Below are 23,352 nucleotides of genomic sequence, written 5' to 3'. Positions count from 1 at the left end.
ACTTAGTTTGGTTTGCAAACAGTTAACCCTTTTAGGTCAAACAGGCATGTGAACATGGTATGATAATATCTTAGATGCATGGCCAATAGAACTGTATCAATTGTAAAATTCTACATTAGCTGACTTTGCAAAATATCTTCCATCATAAGATCATTGTGGTCATAAAACTCTTCCAATATGTGGCAAGACTGAGAATGCCAGAGAGGCATTCATTCATTTTCTTGGACTTTTCAGGGTTGACAGGTTGATACATAAACCATTGCCATTCTCTTATTTAAATCACTTTTGTTTTTGTCCACATCTTTGATTTGTTTACCTTGGCTGTCATTTAAAAATGAACGATCAATTTAGCTGGCAGGCCATGTGTTGCTGTCTGCTTAATGATTTAGATCCCGTGGAGAACCCACTTCCTGTTTTATTTAAGTAGGCAAATAGCAATTTCAATTTGCAAGGCTGTGCCTAGATATTGAATATACTTCCTCTGTTATGATCACAAATCTTATTTAACCTTTGTGTAATTCAAAATAAAATCCACAAAAATAAAGTAAACATCTGTAGGTGGCTGCAATTAAGTTCTCCTGCCGTGCCCAAGGTTCACAAGGCATTGGTTGCAATTCAACTTGGATTACAATCTGCCTCACGTACTGAAATTGACATTGAATAAATGTGCAGTTCCAACTATTAATAGAAGTTGTGATATTGAAGAGATACCCTTACGGGCCTTGTTTGCTTAGCGTGGTGTGCCGGTAATTACTCTTTATCTGCCTCACGGTGTTTATCTCCATATTACAAAACAGACTTGTTTCCATATTCTCACTCCCGGCACACCACAAATGTTGCAAGACTCGTGCACCTTGAGGAATATGGCACTTAGAACTGAATTTGGGGTTGTTGCAACCACCTTTTGAAAGACATGCCTGCAGTCTCTCTATGGCTGTCACCTCGCATTGGAAATTGTTCCACTGATTTGCAAGCAAACATTATTTTTAAACATTAGTGATACAGCCTAATGATGAAACAGACTCACGGTTAGGTAGTCTGATATGTTGTGTTTCTTAATGTTGGGCTGTAATACCTTTGAACCTCCATTTAAGATTTTTTTTTTTCGGTATTATTTAAACTACATCTAAAAAAAATATGCCACCTTTTACACATTTTATGAAAAGATTTAACTGTAAAATCTGTATCACATGATTAATCTGGTTGTTTCATGCAGCTTAAAAGTAGAACAGCAAAAGTCAAGAGTCACATCCACCAAATGTGCTTTTATTCCCATAATGGAACAAAAAGAAAGCACCTTCTGCTAACATTCCTGCAATGCATTATGTGACTTATTACAAATGCAGCAAAGAACAATTGTGCGGTGATTCACTTATCAGTGATGACTCAAAAATGATGATGATTCATAAATGGCTGAGGTCTCATTTTATTGCCCACTATGGAGAAAACTAAGTGTCTATAATGCAAAGAGCAGAAAATGATGGTCTGATTGCAGACATGGCTCTTGCCGAAAATGATGGATGACTTCTGGTTCAGTTTTTTCTTTTTTTTGTGAATTAACCTTCGCTGTACAATAATTATAATAATAATAATAATAGAAGTGCTATTTATTAGCTATTCTTTCTAACTCACTTTCTTAATTGTGTTTTCATTAGTGCCTCATCCACTTATATTCATATGCAGTATCTGGAATGTTAGCCTGTATTCCATATGAGGCTGCTTTTGGTTACAAATAACTTTCAGGGTCTGGCAAGCTCCTACATCTACATTTTTAAAATCGCAGGTTTTGTGTATATAACAGCTTTTCTTTCACTCACTGCATGGCCCAAGGGCTGCTGCATAATTTAGTGGACTGGAATGGTGACCTCATCCAAATGGTGACATGGGGCATGTATTATACTTTTTCTTTTTTTTCTTTTCTTAAAGCCGAATACTTTGTTCCTTAGCTCACCACATTTTCCAAAAGATGATTTATGACATCCCACAAAGACCCCAAAACATCTGTGTGTGTCTGTAAACGTGATGTAAATGCCTCCTTGAGGAGCATGTCATGCCCAAAACGGGTTCATTTAATTTGTAGGGTCTAATAGTAGTGCAACGGATCATAAAACTGATGGTTCGGATTGGATTAGTGTCGCGGACCGAATCACAGATCGGATCAGCACAAAAGGAAAAAGGGAGCTAATATAACTAAACTAAAACTGACTAAACTCATAAGAAGAATCCATGGCATGTTGGAACGTCTATTTAGCCCTTTTTAATCTGCACTGGCAACACGAGGCCCAAGTTTTTTCAGCAATGGACCGTTCTGCCTGCACATTTCTTTTCTGCTCTGCTAAGCCGTTCTGTCTGAAACCATTTAAACACAGGTCTTCTGGATGCCAATCTAGTAGATGCGGTTTCAGCATCGGAGACCTCCTTCACTGAGTAGAAATGGGGAAACAAAAATCGCTCAAAGTCAGCACTTCTGAGTGAACACGCCATGTGCCACTTTACAATAATGCCACAATAAGATTATCAGGACAAAAACCCCAAATGAGAATGGAATTGTGCTTACCAAAGATGAATCTCAGATTGTACAAGGCCATGCAACTCACTTTTGGAAATTTATATTGATTCCTTTGTAGAAACAGAGTGCTTTCAGCGATTGTGGAAAGTTCCATGGTTGTGATCACCGTGCATACAGTTTGATTCCCCTGGTATGTTGTTATGAAGGTTTACTTGAAGATAGTCATCTTCAGAGAAGTGTTCTGTTTGCTGTCCTCAAAGCATTCCAAAAAAATAAGTTGTTTTCAATTTTTTAGTGGTGTAGTGTTTCTAATGAAAACCATTGACATTGAGGTCTGCGAATTATCCAGAGGAACCGGGGCATTGTTTCTGCTTTTGAACTTTAAGTACCTTTTCAGTGCTTTGAGCAGCACACATTCCATTCCACTCAATGTTTCTCTGGTGGCAGCAGAAGTCTGAGTGCCAGATTCCTCCACATAAAACCAAATCCATTTGCATGGCTCAACACCACTGAGCGGGTAAATTATTACCCGCTCAGTAGGTGTTCCTTTTAGAGAATGTTGGCTATGTCTTTACCTGTGTTCAGATTTATTTAAAACCGTGGCTTGTTTTGTTCCTTAGTTCATGGCCCAATGTTATATGTTCTATGTCATAGTTTGAGCATATTTATCTCTATTCAGTCTTTCACACACACATTTTTATACACAATTTTGGAAAAATATTTTCTGGAGTAATTGTAATATGCATGTATGTATACATTTATATGTATGTCTGGCTTTGTGTTTTATTTTTTCCAGTATATACAATATAGACACTTTGTCCATCTAATGCGGTGGATGTAGCACCAGGATAGAGTGGTCACATGTTATCTATTCTAAAGTGTCATGTGAAAGAGAGCGAGTCTAATTTTACTCTAAAAAAAAAAAACCATTACACTTAAAAAACATTGCTCAAAAGACAGATTTTCTCATGTTTGAGAGCTACATCATTTGAGACTTCTGAAAATCTTGAGCATCTATTAACACTAACATTTCCGTTCCTTAATTGCAGAGATGTTTTTGAGATATTTGTTTGAGATTTGTATTAGTGTTGTGTCTGAAAACCATTGCACCTTGAATATATGATATTGTAAATCAAATGTATTTGATGTTTATTAGAATGCAGGTTGCTCTACATCAGGATATCTTCCGCCACTTCCAATGCAATGTAGGGCTTTTAATATGTGTTGGAAGGTTCCTGCATTATACTTTGAAATAGATGTCTGGCTTGACATGAACATGCATTACTGTATGCATTGCTGTCTGTATCTGCTGCTTAGATTATAGTGTTTAACCGTTTGGATGCTGAATCTGTTTTTAAGCCTGTTGGGGTACTTATATGCAGTCCTTAAGATATCAACTGAATGGAAATATTCACTTCAATGTGGAGGGATCTTGGAGGCAGCAACAGGGACACAGCCAAGACATCACTGGAGCCAAAGGGAGGATAATCCAAGTGGTCAACATCCACTTAAGTAGACTGCTTGGTGCTTGACAAAATGTTTGAGCACAGTGTATGTACATGCATTTTAAAATCAGCATTACTCATCATGCAAATTCTGAAAACATTGTAACCAATTTAAAAAAAGAAGTTAACTCTGTCCAAAGTTATTTTTCATTGTGGCAAGAAGCACTTTCAGACACACATTTATCTTTTCCTTGAGCTACATTTCCAAAGGCGTACCACAGAGGCATTTATCAAGGAGATGGTAAATATGAATCTGTGTCATTGGCTGGGTTAAGACTGTGTGTTTTTTTTTTTTATCTCTGCGGACACCGGGGGTTTGCCACACACAGAAGTTACCTGGATAACTTTTCTTAGTAAAATACCTCAAATCGATGTTTGACTAGTTTAAAAAAAGAGCTCTTTCAGGATTCATTCAGCTACCATGAAGATCTTGCTGTGTGAGAAAGACCCGTGATTGTTAGCATGAAACTGTCTGCATCTGTGAGTATTTGAACACGCTTTTATTCTGTGTGCTCAATGCTTTCACTGTCTGTGTCTCTCCTCTCGTAGTCTGTGCATCTTAACACTGTCTGCTGTCTAAAGGAAACAGATCTGATCGCTAATGACATCTGACATGGGCCGTCTGTTACGGTCATGTGATACAGCCTCAGAGCAGCTGAGACCTCAGAAGAGAAGGGGTCTGATCGTGATGCATGCGAGGCAACATTAAACAGAAGATTAGTCGCATAAAGAGAGGCTGAATCTTAATTCATCACGATAAGGGTTAGTGGGATGCCGTCTAAACAATGTATATTACCATGAAACAATATATAATAGTCAACCGTGACGCTTATACCACGGTATCTAACCCTTTTAACGTCTCTAGTTGTATTGGATCATCATGGGCAATGTGTCAGATTGATAAGCAGATATACTTTATACTGAGAAAAGAGGTTTTTATCCGTATCCCATTGAATAGCATTACGTAGCACTCATCTACACAAACCTCTGGTGCCTCGGCTGTTATGTAACATACAGTACATACAGTATAAGCTTCCTTGAGAGGTCTGTCTGAGCACATCTTCAAACAGACTCTCAAGACAAAAAACACAAGCAGCACAGTATTTGCTGTTTCAGTCCCAAATGTTTTTTTTTTCTAGTTTGAAATGGAAAATATAACAGTAGATGTATGCTTCTTTGACAACAGATCCTCTCTTGTCAAAGTTGCAGTTAATGGAAGAAAAAGGTATTGTTAGTTGGCAAAACGTGTGTGTCTGTGTTTGTGATATATAATGCTTCTAAGTGCGCTCATGTATGTCCAATTACACCTCACAGACTAAAACAGTAATAGTCTTGGACCATGCCAACTTAAATCAATCGCTCAACCCATTTCAGCACATTACAATCTCTTTGCTCAAATGGAGACACACAGCATCATACACTCACATGGGCACATATGGTGCTCCATTCACCCGTCCATCTTGCACGCCTACATCCCCTCATCTGAAGCTGCTTGGGCTCAGACACGAATCAATGCACCAGTCAAATTAATCCAGGTGCAAAAGAAATCCACTTGCAGGCCTCTGATCATAATCAGTGGTGACGAAACCACTTGAGAGTAAGTTTATCTTTGCTTCAAAAACACATATCCGTGGCTCAATGGGGGACGGCTATGGAAGGGAAAGCGGAGGAGATTACATCTCGGACCCCGCAGGCTGCTCTGTGGGTGGTGCTGGTGGTGCTCAGAATGGAACACATGGGGTTGAATTCTGAGAACTAACACAGACTGACAGGGGGCTGGTATGTGGTCGAGGTTAGATGAGTGGCGCCAGTGATCCAATATGAGTGTAGCCGTCTGACTGATACATGTGGTGATTCAGGCTTGTTAGTTTAAAACATGTTTTCGTACACCTACATAAAGAAAGCTAAATTACTGACATGCTGTTCACTGGGACACTTATTTGGATGTCCTAAATGGATACAGTTGCATAGAAGACTTCACCTAAAAATGTTAAGCCATCAAATGTGGTTTTGTGCAATGGGGAAGTCAGCAGGAGAACACACCAGGGTGACGTTTTTGATGTGATCACTGCATGAATACCACTGAGTTAAAGCAGAGAACATGCGACGCTATTACAGTCTCCTTTAACATTGTTTGGCTGCATTTGGTTGTGTGTGTGTGTGTGTGTGTATGTGTATAAACACCCGTGGGTTTGGTATCCCGTGGTGTGCTGTCTTAGAGCGTAATATACTATTTGAAAACATGTTTTTGTGATTATGTTGCCACAGGAGAAAGTAATCGGAAACATTATGTTATAACACAATACAAAACATTTCATAATCACCCTGTGCTTTTGTTGAGAAAAAGTGTGCCGTTACAAGTCTTTGACAAATGCACTGCATCATGCTTAATTGTAGGGATGACATTGTTTTCACAGCTATGAAACGGGCCTGTCTAAGCTGCAGCCGATGCCATTCCTTTCCAAAGGGACTGCATTCAATGTCTATGTACGGTTTCCACTTCTGTGCCAGACCACTTAGGCACCTTGGCTGGCGCGGCCTGCTGTCTGCAGGAGACCTCTCCAGGAGACGGCTTGGTCATAGAAACAAATTGATATCACACTGCAATAGCAGGCCAAAGTAGGATGATAGAGAGGTATGAGTCCAGGCAAAGAACTGACACCTTTATGAGATTTCCTATTGAGTCTGAGTGACTCATTGTTGTTGTTGGAGAGTCGCTCTCAGCAACTCATCCTCCTTCTCTCTTTATTCTTCCTCCACTGTTTCTCTTTAGAAAACACGCGCACACAAACCTACACATGAATATCTTTGATTTTTTTTCCTCTTAGAAAAAGGTTGACACCTTGTAACACCAATTATGGACTAGAGTATTGCTCACTGAGAATCAGCCGCGCTACTTTTGAGAAAACTGTTTTTCAAGTGAGTGAGGGACTGGTGAAATGAAGGAGATGTGTTCTTGTCATTTTGAATTGCCTCTATGTTCCCTCCTTGATGTATATGGACATGTCATGATGGCATTGTGTAGTAGTTTCTGAGACATTTCTGACAACCTGTGGAGAATATCTGAACGATTTCCTAAGTTACCCATTATGAATTTATCTTCAATCAATGTTGGATTGCCTTCATACAACCCCACTGTGAGAACACTCTCTGCTGCTCAGTAACAATGTCACAAGTCAGCACATTTAATATAATATGCCTATCTAATACAGTCTGCAGACAGGCTGTCTGTCTTTGCTGCATTATAATTAAGACATGCACTTTTCTCCTTTCTGGGAAATGGGGCAACCTATAAAATGGGCTGTGCCTGTCCTTGTGACAAGCCTAGTAGTGGGAATGCAACCAATCACAACACTCTGGGAGCCATATCAACCTATACAGCTGGGTCTTGTTGTTGTTTTTTGTTATGTTATTGCAGTTGTAATACAAAGGTTCAAAATCGTTTCAGTATTAGTTTTAATGATGTATGATAAGCTGCTAAGAGCTAGTGTTTGGAAGTTAAACTGGTCATAATTCCTTCTCTACCACACACACATACAGTATATCTCTATCTCTATTATCTATATCTATATCTCCTTCAAACAACTGTATTTATTCAAGAACTACATTTTACAAGATTACATTTGAACACATGATAACGATATAATTTGCACTTGCTGTGCATGCAAGCCAGCATGACTGTCATTTGAGTATATAGCTTTACTTTTAACAGTCTTCCTCATTGCAACTATTTCATTATCAATAGGTTTCAAATGAAGCGGGAAAAAAGTTTTTAAAAAAAAGTTCAAGGGCCAAAGACAGATTGAAACCATAAAATAGGAGTTGACATTATATGTCCATTATACTATGAAGTGTCACTTTCCTTTGGCATAGGGATGAACACATAGATAAATATATATATAAATTATTATTTCCTTCCAATACCAATTTAGTATGAACTGTAATTAAGGGGGTTGATATAGGATGAGAATAATTAGATTTATTGCTTTAGGTAAATGTGTTATAGATATTGTTACAGTCTCTTCCCCCTTAACAAATGTCAGTGTGGAAATTCATAGTTGCATAGACTGTCAAGCTGTACTTGTTGCATGAACTTTTCATGATGTTTCTGTCACTTTCAATCAACCATGCAGCTGAAGGCTTTATGGTCCTCTACAGCTTTTTCTAATCTTCTTTTATGTTTCATATTCATTGTCAGTTTCGTTGGTATCCAGAGCTGGAAGCTTATACAGTACTGAGTGATATTGGAACTGCATTCATATGCTGACGATAAGCCTCTTACACTAATAAAGTATACCATGCCAAGTTGACTGATTCCCCACTTCTTTATTTATTTAGAAAGGATGGAAGAACAAAAGAGATGAATTAAGTGGGATTAGGGTCTTTACATTCTGATACTAATTTCACAAGGAGGTGGACAGAGTAGTTTAGGACATTTGGGGATGATTTCAAACCATCTACGTTTGGATAATTTTTTTTAGGGATTAATCTATTTTGGAAGTGTTATGGAATATTAGCAGCATTTCATTGATAATCAGTCTTCATACAAGTACATTGTTTATTATTTGTGTTAATTCATGGTTTGAGAATATATTTTTCTTTGTATATCGCAGATTATGATTGTTTATTAGAAGATGTGTAGACTGTGAGAGCAACAGAAAGGGCAAAAGCAATTCAACAATTTAATGATTTAAGACCAACAAGGCAATAACAATTATGATATGAATAATAATAATATGAATATAATATATTAAATTAAAACAATTCAAGTACCAGTAGGCATTTCATTCAAAACCAGAAAATACAAAAAAAGGCAAAGTCATTAATTCCAAAATGTTGTTTTTCATAACTATCTTTTGGCTTCAATGCGCTGTTACTGGTCACATGTAGCAGCTTCGTCCCTTGAGATGAAGTGTGCCCACATTTCTACCACACTTGGCTCAGTGGCACCACTGGTCCAACACAGCTGTTCTGGGTTTGTCTTCTCCTTTTCTGGTGGTAACTTATTTTTTATTGAGTCAGTAAGTGTCGTTTTAAAAATAGAATTACAGATTTTTAATAGACTTTTTCTTTGTCGACCTGACCTCCCTCCCTTTTGTGAAAACAGCCATCAAATTTGTCATGGTATGTGAATCACGCCATCTTGGTAGATTATAATAATGTATAATGTTCCTGTGACACTGGGATACAGTCCTGATCCAGGTTGCCATCTGAATCATGCAACCCAGAGCCTCAGAGAATGCTTGAGTCTGAAGTATGTTGCAAATTTCAAAAAAGATATTGAATTGCGCTTGTTGAGTGATGAATGCACTGACGAGGAGAAAATGTGTTTCATCCTCAATGCATGTACTTTGCTCTCAGACATTCAGTGGATGTCTGTATGGAACATTTAGTACATCTGTCAGGGCCTTGCATAGTTCATTAAAAATGTGGCTGTGGAGTACTTTGTTTTGAATGGTTCGTAAACCTGATTAATTCTTTGGATTTTTTTATCAAGTTGGAAGACGCACTTTGTGCCATCAATATCTCTGTGTATCAAGTTGTTATTCTGCATGATGTTCTTTTAAACTGCCGTTGAATGCACTTACAAATGCTGCATTTTCATCATATACACAGCTCCTCACCGCTTACCATGCTCGTACAATTTCCCCAATTTAGCCAACACTCTTTAACTAATTATCCAGAGTGGGAACATCATTTTTCTGAACACATACTTTGGTGAAATATAAAGCTACCTAGTCTGAAACTGTGCAATCATGAGAACTTTGAGAGGTAATGTGCAGCTTTTGATCTTGAAGTAAGTCGGTCTTAAAGGTTCTGTGAAATGTCATTAATTCTCAAGGATACCATGTTGAACATGGTGATCTATTTGGAATTACCAAGTGGTTTAAGATTGTTCCAGCCACATCTATTGTCAATTCTGTCGGCAGACAATGTTGATATTTTACATTTTTTTTATGTTTGTAGGTTTAAAAACATGTATTTTACACCATGGTAATCCTGGCTGTGGGTCAGGCAATTCAAACTACTCAATTCATTTTATTTGAAATTATAAATCAGTAGTTGGTCTGAGAGAACACCTGTACTTCCATATCATTGATACATGCCTCATTTTGTAAGGCCAGCCCAAATGTTTTTTGGCATGTGATCTTGTTTATCTTGTAAACAGAAAGCCATGAACGCCCCTAGCTTGCTCTGTTTGTGGACCTTGGTATTCCTACAATGCTGTGTATGTCTCTGAATCCATACCAACAGGTTTGTTGTGTCTGGACACACAATCGGATCACTTGTAAATAACAGGGTGGACAATCTGTCCTTTAAAATCTGATTTGAGAGACAAATCTGATTTGGTTCCAGTTTGAACAAAGCCTAGAAGACTGTTCTAATTGTAGTGGCTCTAAATATTGGCCTTTGACATAAATAATGCACCACTGCCTATAATGGATATCATATTTGGGATATTTGGCTGGTGATGTCTGACTCACAATTAATTAGTGAAACGGTGCAGGACCTATTTCCTCCAGGCTCCACACACACCCAAAGGACATGACCTAATACTTGTTTGGTCTAGTTTTTGTCTTCTTTGTAACTGAAGGTGGAATACTGGAATTGCAAGTCTTATATTAACATTAGCAGGCTTTTAATCTGTCTCTGGTCCTCAATCTGATCACATAGTGATCCATGTTTTGTAGCTAATGAGTCCTTTTTAAAATATCCAACAATCTGAGATATAGGAATCCATCATGCACATTAATCATTTTCTGTCACTGTCTTCATGAAGAACAAAGTACTTGAATTATGGTCATGTTCATCCACAGTCACCCCCGTATTGTGTCGTAGGTCAAGAAGCCAGTTAAAGGGGACATGTTGGACACAGCTGGGGCTTGGCGCCTTACAGTGCTCCACTGATTTATTTCCAGTGACAGGGGACCCAACTCAGCGTGCCAATGGCATTACCATCATTAATCAGATGAGACACAGCCATGCCCACAGGAAATTAGTTAACTCTTAAAAACCAGTATAGGCTCATATTTATAGTAGCTAATTTATCGCAGAATTTTACATGTCTTGCGATACCATTTACACCTGCATTTACAAAAAAAGAGGGATATTAATGTGTAAGGAAGAAAGAAAGTGGAAGACAGTTGAGCCGGTGGAACAGAAAGATTAAAGACGGAGCTGTTTAAAACCAGCAATGCCAAAAGAGTCTTGCATTGATTTGAATTAGTATAGGAATTTTTAGCTTTGAATAACCGTGAGTGCGAAAGTTGAACAGTTTTTGCAGCTTAAAACATAATCCAAAATGCCTGTCCATGACATGGATGAATGCAGACAACACAGGACCTTATGCAATGGCAGCACTTCATATAGATTGAGAGGTGCAGCACTAAGTCCTGACCGTTAGCCGTGACTCTGTTATAGCAAATTAAATACCGTAAATCCGATTTCATTGTGAGATCCTAAATGAAAATCAAGGATTCAAGGACTATCTATTATCATAGAGTTGTGCAACGGATTGCAGTTGTAGCCCATTTGCTACATAGGAAGCTATGTTTGATAGATGCATGTGATTTTCCAAGTCAGCAAATGATGGATACATATTTGCCCCTTAGGAGTCGTGGAGATTTCATCTACTAAATCACAAAACATGTATTTGTATTTCATCATGTTAAGTGCGTATATAATAAAAACCAGCTTTCAAAACTAGGGAATACCTTAGGGTATTCAGAATTTTTTTAATACATGTATTGTATATGCAAGGTAAATATTGCAAGAAGAAGGATGGACACAACGTCACAAAGATCCAAGGTTAAAATGGTATTGGATAAGTACGTGTTAGATGCCTCAAAATGTAGCAGTCTGTTTCAACAGAGACTGACAAGTCGCCAGATCTGGAGCCTTTAAGCATTTAAAGAAGACACTTGAAAATATATAAATCAAGTGACTTCAAGATTATTGATTCCAGCAGATATTGTGTCCTGGAATCAGCAGCCAGGGGAGACGAGATCTGCCAACAATGACTAATCAATCATGACACATGCCAAATTAAAGATGGCACAATAATGGCAGAGCTTCAAGTAATTCCCAGGTTCTTTGCTGCTGTTTGGAGCAAAAATGTTATTATCTTCAAGTTTAGTCAAATGCAGAATGTTAAAAAAAATAATAATAAGATTAATGGAATTATTTCTAAGTTCAACATGTTTTTTTTTATTACAGAAATCTTCTGCTTTGGTCCGTATTTGTTGCCGTTTAGCCTTAGAAAAACCACATTTACGATGTAGTGGCAATTCACCATTACAATACATTACATTTTAATAACCACAGGAAGTGTGTTTTCCCTATTTTCTTATGATGATGACGTCGTAAAATATGTCAAGACATTCAAAGCTGCATTTTATACTTGTACTTTATATTTTATAGCTGAAATTATACCTCCTGATTCAGGACACGGTTTCTTCCCAACTGGCTTGTCATTGAAGGTATCACCATTGTAGTGTCTAAGATGCTGGCACAGGTTTGCGAGGCAGAGAGTAGTGAGACATGATCCACTTTCTGGTTGAGACCTTCATGCATGTCTCCAACACGTACGTGCCAGGTTGAGGGTGTGGATTGTGTAAGCAGCTAGCGAGTTGTCAACATCGATATGTCAAGCTAGATCAATTTCTAGAATAGTCACAGATGGATTTCCATTTGACTTTAACGTTTTCAGTGCCAGTACTATGACAAAATCCATTAATTAAGGGGCAAAAATACAGCCTGAGGGACACAGTAGAAATTGTGGGCTCGTGCCAAGGCCTGAATGGCTGGCTGAGACCTTTCAACATGTGCGGTCTTTGACGAGAGGTGAAGGTACGGCTCCACCAGTTTTAAAGCACCTAAAGTATTGTTCTTAGCAATGGTGAACTTGGGTACGTTTTAGCAGTGGAAAACTGGCATCACTGGATGGTGCTGAGATTGCCAACATGCCTGTGAAGCATCTATTATGACCCTCTATGAGTGCAGGAACCAAGAATAGGGTGCTAGGAAGAAGTTATGGTTACACCTATCAGGATGATGCTGCTATATGGGAGCAATTCAAAAGCAGAGAGATAATACTGTCAAAGAAAGTCATTGAGATGCATACAATAAATAGATCAAGAAATAAGAAAAGCCAGATGATTTTAAAACTTCACCACATAATGCTTGTTGGTGTACAATAGCAGTACTTGATTTCCCATCCTGATGCTATTTCAGGGTGAGGTTAATGAGCAGAGGATGAAGAGAAAGGGAATACAACAAAAAAGAGCCTGAACCACGCGGGAGCTTGCAGTGGATGGAAACATCTTCCGATGGGCATGACCCCATTATGTATCATGTCTTTGACCGAGCGCTTTAGGATGTTTCTCCTAACTGCGTGCTGGGATGTGGAAGAGTCCCAGCTGAATACCCACTATAAATTCATCCTTGACCAGTGTGTTCTCAGTTGGGTACACTTAACACATCATAGCCTGTTTTCACAAGGCCGTTATTGTCTGCTGTTGCAAGGGCCACTGCTTTTGTTGAAGGCCGTTACAGCCACGGATTGGAACCACGAATCAAGCACGACCATCACAACAAAACATCCAGAAACTGAGATCAGTGTGACCAAGAACGGTACAATAATGGTTTTATTTTTCAGAAATAAAACTACATAGTTTTTTCCCCTTCAGTAACAATGAGGCCCCTCCAGATACATATCTTGTGTGTTTGTTTGTCGCCATATTTACAGGTTTCCATTTTTTACATTGGCTTTCCTTGGCACATGGTTGATGTGAAAGCTGTAATGCAGTTTAGAATCACAGTGTCGACGCATCCGACTCTTCTTATTTGACCGAGGTCTCAATTGAAGAGGCCAAAACAAAAGATTAGTAAATCTTAATGTGTGTAGTATTACACCCAAGCTTCCCACTTTGGCAATGGCAGACAACCCCCATCGGTGGACAAGTGAAATCAGAATAGGTCTTGTTAATGGGATTGTAGTGTTTTAGAAAAAGCCTATGCTCTCAGTAGATAAGAGGACTGTTTATCCTGTTAATGTGTCACTTTAAATACATTAGGAGGAGGAGGGCTCCTGAATTTTCTTTTTTTTTTCTTTTCTTTTGGCACTCTGCCTCACTAATCCTGAAGAGCGCAAGGGACAAAGCATTTATAGATTCACACATAAATTACACTGTTTTTTTAGTGAGTTAATGATGCTTATTTAGTGGGGGAAACCAACATTATATTTTGACTTAATTTCACAACACAATCTGCAAGGGGGGCAATTTTTTTTATCCCGATTTTTAAATAATTCAGAATTGAGATGACCTTGAGCAACAATGGAGACACACACACACACACACACACACACACACACACACACACACACACACACACACACACACATAGTACAGATGCACATGTGCATGTGTAAATATGCATACTCGCATGAACAATAGCACACATGAGAGAATGTATTCACTGCTAATGAGAGATAATCCAGTTCCCGCTGAGCAACATGGGGCCAGTGGCAAGCAACTATTTGTTTATTACATTTACACTGTCACAACAGGTTCCCAAAGGTCTGTTAGTCCCACTATGAAACAAAGACTTCCATAATGCATTGCTTACTATGCGATTGTCTTTTATTGGAAAATATGTGGGACGACATTAAGCAATTCTGAATATCTGAATGGGTATGTTGTGATTTTTGGTTGGTATTTAAACATTTATATTGATTTTATTTCTGTGAAAATGCTTTCATAGAAGCAATATAAAATAGATAGCTGTGACTTTAAATGTACTCCTGGGATGTTTAATAGGGCTGTGTTTTGGCAGGAATCTTGCGACGGAGGTTTTGATTCAACACATTGTGATTTATTGAGATACTTGCTTTTAATCTAATATTAGGAAAACTATCATTGTATAAAGAACACACCACTGTTTGGTGTTAATTATAAATATGAGAACTGCATTTGCATATCACACAGTCCCTGAAGCATCCAACATCACAGCACTATCTTTTTGTGCAATCTGACTTTCTGCCACAAATCTTTGCATGTAAACCATTCATTTAAAATTAGTAGTGATTTTGAGAATTGATTCACATGTATCAATATGTTCTCACACTCCTGTTCATTGGAGGGGGGGGAAAAAGGATGAAATATCTTGCTTTCTTGAGGAAACCCACTGTGACTGCCTAACACTGTTACTGCCACGCCGCGTTCTGAAGTAATAAGTCACCTTCTCCTTCATGCTGGGAGGCTCACTGGTGGTGTCTCTGAAAATATGATTGGTTTTCTGTAGGAGGTGGTCAGTACGCCGTCTCAACAGCTGCTGTTGTGATTGAGCACAGTAGGAGTTAGCTCGGGTGTGGACATCATCGATAAAGCCTGAGCGAAACTGGGAGGGCCTTTGGTGAACGGGGGATCCTTCAGAGGACCCCACTAAGACTCTATAAGACACAAGTTGATGTCCAGTCACATTCCTCCTGCACACTGATGTTAACTAGACTGTCTGGTTCTTGCTTTGTACACAGTGTGTGACAAAGAAAACATACAGATTTGGAAATGCATTGCATTAGCTGATGTAAATACTTATAGGAGAGTCTGTCAGTTTGACAAACCCAGACCACAGTTTCATTCATCAATTGGTGTAATTAAGTGCCAGTAAGATCATCATTGGTGGCGTGAGTGCTACTATAAAGTGGCCTCTGCAGTGGGAAAAGTGGGGAAGTGAGGTGGAAAACAGATCAACTACAGAAACGGGTGTTGAGTCAACAGAATTGGATCCCACAGCGTTGATTGAGCGAGGAAGTATAGAGACGGCACTCTACAGTACCCAGACGTCTGGATGGAGTAGAAAAATACTGACCGCTTTTTTTCAATTGAAATCCCACTACTATAGTTTCCAGATTATCATGAGAACTCTTGAATAGTTTAAAATCACTGTTAATGTTCCCACTCCCGTTGTATTATTTGTGAATGTAATGCCAGAAATGAAACGCTGCTGAAAAAAAGAGTAGAGTGTGAGAAATGACAATGCAGCTTCTTTTTTTTTTACAGCGTATCACAGTTTATTCAATTTTTTACTGAGCTTTCAGACAGTCATTGGATTACAATTATGTTCTGCTTTTGAGAAAATCTAATTTTTAACTTGCTTGATGCAAGTAACATAAGCAACATTGCAATGCAACTGGACATGCAACCGACTTCTCATAGGTTTGTGAAAGTGGAATACTCAAAATTACACCAACATGTGGATATAAGCTAAAATGTTTTTCATTTGACTTGTAAGAGGGTATGTCATTATTTTGTCATTACTTTGATTTTCATGGGGATCAGATGTTAGCATTTGTGTTCTCAGTATTTATTTGTGCATTTAAAAACAATCCAATTTGATGGTTAATGCAAATCTAAGAATACCACTGAAATTGCCTAAGATGTGAGCTTGTCTCTTCTTCTAAATTAACCGAGGTATGGCTCATTGATGGTTAGAAAACAGAATGGACCAAGTCATGTAATACGGAAGCTAGAGACTGATCATTCCGACCAAATAAACACACCTATGTGCAGGATGCCAATGCGTGTCAGGCCTGTGTAGATAACGCTTACATTTCCTCGAAATTGAAAAAAAAATCTTGATGCATTTTTAATTGGGTTCATTTTCATTGGTCTTTATGTGAATGCCAGCTATTTCATTAGTGTTTGTAATGAGACATCCGGGTGGCCTTTAGTTGCATGGGTGTTACATTGGAGTGGGGACCACTATGTGCCTTTTTTTGTAGCTCATCCTGTATTTTCCTAAACATTACATAGCTGCCATCAGGTCATTTTGAAATGGTAATGGGACAATTAGCATTCTGGGAATGGAAGGATATGACATCAAGACCATTTAGGAGCTAATCAACGCTTTTTCAACCTACTTATTTTGCCGCTGACGAACAATTCCTGTCGACATCTGACGGGAGTGTGGAGTCAAAAAGTGAAAATGCGTGGCATTTGCTTTTGTCACAGGTGACAGAAATGTTTTGAGGCAGAATGTGAATGTCGTGGCGGTATGCTGATCTTCTTGAACACTTTGTTGAATAATGACTGATAAATCTCCTTCCCCTTTCTATCACCGTCCGCTTGTCTCTCCGTTTCATGTACGCTCACACCCCTTCCTTTCTGGCCTTGCTTTAATTTTGGGCTGAGACATTTGAAACCAATGAATCCAATTCTTATTCCCTCATGAATTATTTAATATTAATTTGCCATCCGCACTCTATGCAGCCTGAGCAATGAGATTGTGGCTGCTCAGTGGAAGACGGACGTGTTATGCCACGTATGTAATGACGGGCGGCAAAGTTCCTTTCGGGTGCCAGCTTTCATCACAGTAAATGGTGATGACACAGGTTTGTTGCCGAGCTGACAAACTGTCACGGAGCTGTCAGGCTTGCACAATCAGTGACTCCGCACGGCTATGATCACCTTTAAACTGATGAAAGCCAACCTTTGGGGAACACGTGTCGATGTGTGGGTGGGCTGAAGACTCCATGTATTTGTATGCGACACATACATGTTTGTCAGCTCCATAGACGATACAATTGAAGTGAATTTGTCTGGTTTTTAACCCATGACTGCTGCCTGTGAGAAAGTGTAAGACGGTTGGAGGTAGTGCAAGCTTGACAGTGATTATCACTACCAACACACAGCCTGATTGGGCTATAATTGGTAGTGCATTGTTTCAATCCATTTCAGAATATTGTGAATATCCCCAAACACATACTTCCATCTCCCTCGTTAGAAATAAGAGCATTGAAGGTTGAATTGCAGCTGTATTTAGGTAATACGTTTTTGTGATGGTCCATTGACACTGAAGTAGATTTTGACTCCGTGGGCTGGGGTAATCTTTGAAACATTCTATTCAAACGAGTTCCCATTGTGATTCAAAAAAAGATATCCCATATCAAGATAAAGTCAGTGTGGGGAATTTTCCATTGTTCTTGATCAATGAGCAGCTCCAAAATGTGTCTCTGGATGACATCATTGCTGGTCTATTCTTGTGTGTGGGTGTGTGTGTACCGTAGAAAAGATCAGGAATATACATATATTCATTTCAAGGGTGGATTTGAATTTTTTAAGAGCAAATCAACTATACATAATCAATTAAATGTGAGATGGAATACATTGATTTCCCCTAATTTGTACATTAAATATATTCATAATAACTACAATGAATTCCCCTTTTTATCAGTTCCGTTGGTTTAGTGTGGGAAAGCTCACCGTTTTTCAACACATGCTAATGTATATTGTTGGTTAAGTGAACAGCTCTATGATCACTGCTCTGTTAATTGGAGGGGCCTGTGTTTTAGTTGCAGTGTGCAATTTACAGCAATTCAGTTTTGATAGTGGTGGCAGACTGGATTTGGAAAATACAGCAAGTCACTAACAGATGTATGTTACTACTCTGAGGCTTCCCTGCTGCTGGTTCAATTTCAGCATTTAACGATTTAATGTTGATTTTTATTTCTTTCAATTGCAGGATTAAATCCTGAACACATACAGATGCTTGTGAGGAACTGTGTTTTTGCTGTAGACTGTTTTTTATGAACAGGATATATATTTATGCCAGTATTCAGGGTTAGGGTTGTCTCTGCTGTGTGGTGGCTCCCGGGCCTTCATGTTCTTTCTCAGCGGTTGTGGGCAACCTCATCTCATCAAATATCCAAGTCTGAGAGACTCTGCTAACTGGAAATCACTCTTTCCCAAGGCAACATTTAACAAATGTGAAAACTACAGGATGAACTCAAAATCAAACTCAGCACTTTAAGCCAAACCTTGCAAACGATGAAGAGAGGATGAAAGATTTTGGAAGATAGACGGCTTAAAGAAAAGGGATAAAGAAAAAATCAGTAAGATGTAAGCACTTATATGATCACCGGCTCTTGTATTAAGAGTTCTGCTGACATTGAGTGTTCAATAGATTTCACGTGTATTGCAAGTACCTGCAGAGAGGACTTAGCAAAGAGTAAGGAGGCTTTATCAAGGATTTGGGCCAAGCTTTCAATATCTCTGTACCGACAGTTATGCAAACACTGTACCAAGTGAATAGGGACTAAAACCAAGGTTCTCACATCTGCTGTTATAGCTTTTCAGTAGGGCTGTGCAGTATACTGGTTCAACCAGTATACTGGTTTCAGATTTCCGTACGGTATGAATTTTTCATATACTGTCATACCGGTCGCCGCTGTTTGGCAGGCAACAACATTTAATGTTCACAGCTTGAAGCTGAAGGAGCAGCGTACCGAGCTACTTATGTCTCATGGTAACTCACTTGACTCATGGTGTGCAAGAAATGACATCGCCAAAATGGACGCTGGGTAAATGACACCGCCCACGCAGGAAGACTTTTCTTGTGCAGGAAGAAGTATTTTCCTGTGCAGCTAAGTGGGCGGGCTTTACCATCATGCATTTTGGCGATGTCATTTTTTTCAAACCATGAGTCAACTTCTATCCGTGAGACGTAAGTAGCTCAGACCGCTGTACACGTATCTGTGACTAAACATTAAATGTTGCTGCTGGCCGAAGAATGACAATAGTCACTGCGCTACTAATATCAAGGGATTCCCCTGGGTCCTAAATCCTGCCATGTTTAGCTCCCTATGTACCAATCAAAACAGCTGTTGGCCAGCGAGTGGTGAATAATGATGGCGGTGGCGGTCCTTTTCGGCGTCAATAAATTAATGTGTTTATTTGGAAAAAAAATACCGTGATATAACATGAAACCGCCAGAATCTTACAAAATACCGTGAAATGAATTTTTGGCCATACCGCCCAGTCCTACTTTTCAGCCTCGGCTTCATCATGTCTTCCGGTAACTAATTGAAAAGGAATCGCGTTGAGAATCAGTTGAGAAGCCCACATGTCAAATCCATTTTTTGTTCTTTTATTTCTAGTTGAATCACTTCTCCTTCTTTTTCTGTCACGTGTGTCAAGCGATTCCCTTTTTTAAACGTCTCAAATTGTCTCAAAATTACCAACTAGAAAGGAAATACAATAGAGTGATTGTACTTGTGAAATTGCATTGAATAAACATCAATTCCCTTCCAAAACCAGCCAAAGAAGGAAAATAAGGAGACATATTTAAAGTGTGCATAGTATACAGCATTACATTGTGAGGATGACATTATGTTGTCCAGTTTTGAACCAATGCATTTACAGCTTTACCTTTTTAAGGGCCATTGTAGTGCCCCTGTTGCATATCCAAAAACTAAGGTCACTACATGGTTTCTCCCTTGCTAACTTTTCCAACGCGTGTAATTGATGACCAATGTCCAGGTGTAAATGTAGTTTAACAGTTGTATATGTCTTGATATAAAACAAAAGTTAACCACGAACTAGCACAACCTATTTGTGTATAATCAAAACCATAAATTTACCCAAAAGCATTTCCCTATCTTTGTTACCGTATTGACATCTGCTGTATGCTGAAAGGGTCCAACATAACAAAACACCCCAAAATGTCTCTTACAGCCATGATGATTACACCATTGTCTACACTTTGTCTACCTGACTTCATGCCATGCAGGAATTTGCTACAATTCACTTCCCTTTGGTATGAAAATAAATGTATACAGGCTGAAAATTAACTTTAAATTAAATGGAAAATATGTTGAGTTGTTTGTCCCTAACAGCAACACTTTGTATTGCAAGAAATGGGAAAACACTAATGTTGTCAACAGTTGAAATGTGTCAGTTATAAGTTATTTTTTAACTTATTTTATTTAAATAGTTTAGCTCTTAGCAGTAGCCATTACTCCACAATTAACGTTACGGTGAGCATACAGTAGGTTCACTGATGTCTTTCTAAAGTAACTTTCTCATGGATTTTTTGTTGACTGAAATACATTTCGACCCTCCATACTGGTACACAGCATGTGGTCGATGCTTTGAAAAATTAACATCAGCAAAGTACAGAATACACTTTTGTATTCATGGCTGTAACGATTCAAAATTGCGAGTATGGTCTCTTATGGGTTCAGATAAATGGATTATTACGCAAAGCCAGTCGTCCTTTTTGTATGTGCATATTGTGGCAGCGATAATGGCATTTTTTCACCATTTCACTGTGATGCATAATGGACACATTGCTTTTCCTGGATCTATGAAATGTTCACTATGCCATTCATTTGGGTTGTCCTTGGGATACACGGCATTGCTAAAACCCTTGCTTGGAGCATACTGGAGTCAGTCACACACACACACACACACACACACACACACACACACACACACACACACACACACACACACACACACACACACACACACACACACACACACACACAGTCGTGCACATCCACATCAATAACGTTTCTCTTAATGAATTACTAGCAGACCTTGAGGCCATACACCTATATCCCAGTAATGTCTGGCTAGGTGCCCAATAACGAGCCTCATAGCACAAAAGACAAGCACACACACACGCGCACACACGTAATCCTTTTGTCTTTAAATAGCATGCTTACTAAGCTTCCTCATCTACATAACAATTGTACCAAGGTAGGCACCAGCCCTAGCAACTCTATTACTGTCCATCCATTCTGCATTACTGATAGACTCGCTTTTCAGTTGTTCTTATGAAAATCACAATTAATTTGGATCAAGCTAAGTGTCAGTGGTGTGCACTATCAAGGTTATTTATAGCTATCTGGAATGCACATAGGGCATGTAAGCAAAGTTCTACGGTGAATTTGACAGGCGCTTGATACGCTCTATTTAAAACAGGAGCAGATGGCGGGAGCCACCTCACTGTCGGCCCAGCAGAAAAGCTTCATCTCCCGTCAAGGTGAAAGGTCGAGGAGGTTATCTTCAGCAATTGATTAAACATAAAGAGTTGAATAGCCAGCAGTTATGGGATTTAAGCATTTCACACCTTTTCAAAGATTTTACCATAAACTGTCGTCAGCAAAATAATAGAACACCTCTTACAGTACAAGAGGGAGAATGTTGAGTCTATTATAATATGATTAGATAATGTGTACATTGTCCTATTGCTGAGTAATCAACGAGTCCATAGTCAGAAACTTATTGACAACAATTGTCATTATTGATTAATCATATAATAATGTATCAAATTAAAAAGAAATCCCTGCGTCTTCCTATTCCTGGACATGATGCTAAGTCATTTTCACTATTTTATGATTTTTTTTGTTTTTGAAAGTAATAATTTCAGGCTTGCTGTGACTATATTCAAAGGGGAGTACCACCTAGATTTATAATTCCAATATGGCCTAAGAAATTCCAATCAATACTTGTCATTAGAGCTTCTCTCTCTCAAAGCCAGGCACCGGAGAAGTTTTTAAATGTGATGTCATCTTGTATAAGCTCCATTGACAATGCATGGGAGACTGACTACTCAAATGAGCTTTAATCCAGCGTAGTGTCATCAGTTCTGAAACAAATGAATTTGCCCCAAATACTCAGAACATTCCCCTTGGTGCTCTAATATGACCTCTGTCATCTACCAACATCTGTCCCAATTAATTGTCGATTCAGTTACAGTTTTTATACTATGCTAAAACTATGCTACATTTTTGTTTGTTTTATCTCTGTAGTTTTTAGATAAGGGAGAAATCTGTTAATTTTTCTAATAGCTTTAGACCATAGGAATACCATGAATTTTTTGAAAATGGGATTTCCCCTTTTAATTATGTTGTCGACTAGCTAATTGAGCATTATAATAAGATGTCTATATACACCGTACACGTCTATGTATGTTAGGGGAGCTGTCATTTTCTGAGGGGATGTCTGTTCTGCATGCTCCTTCCCTGCACCTTAGGGCCCATGGCACTACTGAGCATAGCGCACATAACCCTGCCCGGCCATCCGTGTCCTCTGACCCAGAGTCAGCAGGTTAATAACCAGCTGCACCGAAAGCCATTTGTCATTTGCTACCTGCCACTGATAGGAGATGTCAGCAGATGTCTTTGCCCTTGTCACCCAGCCGCATGACAAATACTGTATCACGCCTCGCAATCTGAGGCTCCCTGAGGCTTCTCAGTACTCCTCTACTGAGCAACCACTCCCACTTGATAGCATTAGATTCTTGTGCCATGATCCATATCGAGATAAACTGGTGATCCCCCTCTCTTTTTTTATATCCCTCTTTCATTGCTCCATAAATTGCAATTGGGCCTGTTTTTTTTGTTTTTTTATTATTATGTTGCACATTTTTCTCTCCCCTTTTTGCTTTTAAACGTTTCCAGTTTCCCTTTGATGTTTGGTACTTAATGCCAGCAATGGCCTGGAGCTAATGGTTTTATATTGGTACAAAATGTTGGATGATTTATGCAGA

At 38.8% G+C, this 23,352-nt stretch overlaps 1 protein-coding gene across 1 annotated transcript in view; it reads left to right on the top strand.

The window, feature by feature from the left end:
* astn2 (astrotactin 2) overlaps positions 1-23,352 on the top strand; it is a gene marked incomplete at both ends in the record, with an annotated part of 231,808 nt that overhangs the window by 16,375 nt on the left and 192,081 nt on the right. The gene's annotated exons all lie outside the window — the stretch shown is intronic.

Source organism: Taurulus bubalis, assembly GCF_910589615.1.
Source record: "Taurulus bubalis genome assembly, chromosome: 19".
NCBI classification, from domain to species: domain Eukaryota; kingdom Metazoa; phylum Chordata; class Actinopteri; order Perciformes; family Cottidae; genus Taurulus; species Taurulus bubalis.
This window is presented reverse-complemented; position numbering and strand designations above follow the sequence as displayed.